Raw genomic sequence first — 4,740 nt, forward strand, 5'->3', positions numbered from 1 at the left:
CATTCATGGTTAAATAAACTCTCATATTCAATGACTTTCTCTAAAAGTTGCCGAGGCCGGCTGGCACAAATTCGGATCGACTTCTAGTCTTCATTTTGGGATTATTTCTAAATAATTTTTCCACAGATTTTCAAAGTTGTCAAATTCTAATTACTTTTATTATTGTAAGAGTTTTTCATTTTAAAATCTTCACCAGATTCTCCCATAATCTAAATGTATTAGGAAGTACCAATATTTAATCAACTTTGTACTATCAAGTTATTACCATAATGTCAATGTTTTCACCTATTTATAAAAAGGAAGCAATTAAATATTAAAATGTGTTTACGTTAAATGATGGAATAAATATTCATTAACTTCAAACTGCAAAATTTTTTTATTGTGCTGCGTAAAATATATTTCTAAATCCTGCAAAAACTTTATTAATTTTTAGCTATAATTTTTTAACACATACAATTTGTATATAAATGATGATATATTAGATACAAGCTAAATATTTAATATTTTACCATTTATTTACATTTTTTTATATAAATTCATGTATTTAGATTTATCTTATAATAAATGCACTTTTACCTTATATTTAAATTATCTTAATGACAAAATTATACATTTATTTTTTCTTTACTATTATCGATAAAGCATATATTTTTACAGCTTTAAATTATCCCAAAGATATCAGACTTCTATTTTTTCTATCAATAATAAAAAATTACAAAATGTGTTATTTAGATTTAATTTATTTTATTAGACGCCTTAATTTATTTTCAAAAAATCAATATCCATCCATATATTCTTAAATTGAGTTAAAATACAACTAAGTATACCAAATTAAATAGGAAAAATGATTGTAAATATATTACATTTTTTTAAAATTTATAAAATTATTTTAGATGTTTTGTAAGATTTCTTTTTTTTTTTTTTAACATTTTCTAAATGTCTTTTATGACTGTAATTTAGGCAGCTTTATCCTATTCCCTAAAGTGATTATTTCTTTTTAATTGCTTGTATTGTTTTGTACAGAAAAATTGGAAATATTTCAGCGTTTTGCAGACTGGTATAACAATTTATAGGACTGATTTTTTTTTTTTTTTTCTAAAAAAAAAATCATTAGATAAAGAATACAGAAACAGCATCTCTTAGAATTATTTTCGAACATGTGAAATCTTGTATTGCTCTACTCATAAAGGAAGGAGGGAAATACGTTTTCTCTGTTCCTTGGAAAAAAGCTTAATTAAGTGTGACGATTTTTCTTTCTTTGAGTCATGGATGGAGAGAGTTACACTTCTCTTTCGAAACCTTCATTCATAACTTGTATTTCATAACTTTAATGTATGTGGTTCTGCAGAAGATACACGTGAAGATTAACAACAGCTCCTTAGCAGACAACCTCCCACGAGATCGACTTTATCTGAGTACACTCAATAGACTAATTGCTGAAGCTGGCGATATCAACGGCTTTGGCCAACGATCTAATGTGTATGGCTGTGCTGACCAACTGATTATCGCGAAAGATGTTGATTGAACATGTCCGATTTCGGACTGACGATCTCATTGTTCTCCTTTAGATAAGCCATCGGCCGATGTGCCAGTCAGGAGTTTTCCCATAGAGAACACAGGGACCCTTGAACAAACGAGGGCTCTTGGGTATGGGAGACTCAGTTGAGATGATTGATGGACAAACGATCTGTCAGAGCATCATTCAGCTGGTAGACATCTAATGTGTATGGATGGCCTGAAGAAAATAATATGACTCACAATAGCACAGAAGACCGTATCCCACATCATTGGCTAAAACCCCTCAAACTCTTTAGATAGCTGCCTGCCGAACCATTGTTTGTCCATCTTCCCATAGAGTTGGGCAAGATAGCGCTCTGTGTTCTCTATGAGAACGTGCTGTCACACGTCTTTGGCAGTAGCTTGTCTCTTAAAGAACAAAAGGATCGGCAGTCCGATATTGAACAGACGAGGTTCTTATCTTTCCCGACATCTGTTGAGGGACAGTCGGGGCCTCCTATATATATTAGACTGACTATTGGCAGAACCCACCTTAATGTGGTAGACAATATTACACAAGATGGGCTCAGATTACTGCTCAACAAACAGTATCATGCATGATAGGTTTAGATGCAACCGCTTAACAGATAACATCACACTTGATGGCTTAGGAAGGTCATATGTATGTTATTGGACAAAAGTTTGTTAGGCGGACAACTTTCTCTACTGACTCCTCCATACACGTGAACACTAACCTCTGACAGCAGCTTACCTCACATGAAGGCATAAGGATCAGCCTTTGAAATTCCAACAGCCCTTCCAGGGAGGCTCCCAATACATAGCAGATAGTTGAACAAAGTCACCAAAAGGAGGACTGAGATGAATTAATCTAATGTGTATTGGAGCCTTTAGATCCACGAACTAAGCAGACAATATGAAGTAAGATGGTCTTGTATGCAATAACTCAGAAAGTAGCATCACACTATACATCTAGATACAGAGCTTAGAAGACCGTATCATACATGATAGGTTGTATACATGTGCTGCAGCTCAACAGAAAGTGTCACATATGTAAAGCTTAAGGTACCCTCACATTAAGCGACGCTGCAGCGTTATAGACAACGATGCCGAACGCTGCAGCGTCGCTGTTTAGTCGTTGTGTGGTTGCTGGAGAGCTGTCACACAGACAGCTCTCCAGCGACCAACGATCCCGAAGTCCCCGGGTAACCAGGGTAAACATCGGGTTACTAAGCACAGGGCCGCGCTTAGTAACCCAATGTTTACCCTGGTTACCATTGTAAATGTAAAAAAAAAAATACTACATACTTACATTCCGGTGTCTGTCGCGTCCCCCGGTGTCAGCTTCCCTGCACTGTGTAAGCGCCGGCCATAAAGCAGAGCTGTAATGTCACCGCTGTGCTCTACTTTACAGCCGGCCGGCGCTGACACAGTGCAGGGAAGCTGACGCCGGGGGACGCGACAGACACCGGAATGTAAGTATGTAGTGGTTTTTTTTTTTTACATTTACCATGGTAACCAGGGTAAATATCGGGTTACTAAGCGCGGCCCTGCGCTTAGTAACCCGATGTTTACCCTGGTTACAAGTGAAGACATCGCTGGATCGGCGTCACACATGCCGATCCAGCGACGAAACAAAATTCTGGCCTTCTAGCTCCGACCAGCGATGTCACAGCAGGATCCTGATCGCTGCTGCGTGTCAAACACAACGAGATCGCTATCCAGGATGCTGCAACGTCACGGATCGCTATCGTTATCGTTCTAAAGTTGCTCAGTGGGAAGGTACCTTTAGATACAGCAACCCATCAGACAGTCCCACATCCAGGCTTAGGTACACAAACTCAGCACAGAGTTTTACGTATGATAGACTCAGATGCACCAGCTTATCACCACATGGTCCTTGTGATTATACCGGCCTGAGTTTCGGCTTCTCCTTTTCACAAGTACAGGAGCGAGGACATCCTGTTGCTCAGTGAAGCAGCTTTCACTCTCTCCACCATGACTTAATCTTCCACTGGAGATTGCTGACTCTTCACCGTCAGGTTTCACTACATAAATTAGTGTGAGGTTGTCATCAAAATTTTATTGGTGTGAAATGCATGGAAATTAATGTGGTATTAATGAGTCTCTATGTGGGCAACCCATGATGCAACAGTCTAAACCTCACATGTAATGTTTTTGTTTTCAGTAGAAACATAGAAAAACTCAAATTATATTTAACACCTATAAAAAAGCATTTACCCCTTATATAACAGCTGTATTTAAAAGAATACTCCAAAAAGACAAGGAAAATGGCATCAAATCCAGCAGTTTGAAAAAGGATTAGAACCCAGTTTGTAAGAATCCAAAGGTTGTTGACATTAAGACAAATTCTAGTCATACCACCTTCCTGGCAGGAATTAGTATTAGAAAATGACTCCAAAGACACTGAAAGTTCATAAATTAATCTTGAGGATCAATTTTTGATCTGACCTCATATAGATTCCTTCTACTTGAAATCACTGTAGGAACATTGTCAACTCTCAAGCTTGGTGGTGGTGGTGTGATGTTGTTGGGTGCCTCACAACCTTAAGATCTTAAGATTTAGTCTTTTTTTTCATGACCAAGCCAATTTATAAGTCAAAGACCACAAGTAATTGGGGTAGAATGAATGTGCCACTTTGGAAAAGTCAACTCAACGCTTAGACTAGATACAGATAATGTAGAAATAAGCAGTTCATACTTAATGGCCCACATAGAATCTCTCAAATGAGACCTGAAAGACGGATATTACAAATTAAGGAGTGCAACTCAGAATTATGTTTGAGGGGACTATTATGATGATTTTTTTTCTATTCAAGGGTTGGTTAAGGCTTTCATAAGTCTGATAGCTGGGACTACAGATGTGCCGTGGAAAGATTACTTGAATTCGAGAGCTTGACAAGTTTTTATCCACTTTAAGGATGGAATAGGATCCATAATCTGTATTTTGATAAGCATATCTTTCTCATGGTCCTAAGTTTGCCTAAGGTTAATCCCACCTACTGAAATGATGATACTTATTAGCTGTTTATGTAGGGCGTGGAACACTAAAGATGTAATGTCCAGTCTGGAACAACACCAGTGAAGAAAGATTTGAGATTTCCTCATGCAACATGATCATAATAGCCACCTTGTTTGAATCTGTTCATTTTGCTCCCTCAGGATAATCACCTGTGAAATTAATCTGTTTTCTTTCTTTTGCAG

This window comes from Ranitomeya imitator, chromosome 4 (assembly GCF_032444005.1).
Source record: "Ranitomeya imitator isolate aRanImi1 chromosome 4, aRanImi1.pri, whole genome shotgun sequence".
NCBI lineage: Eukaryota > Metazoa > Chordata > Amphibia > Anura > Dendrobatidae > Ranitomeya > Ranitomeya imitator.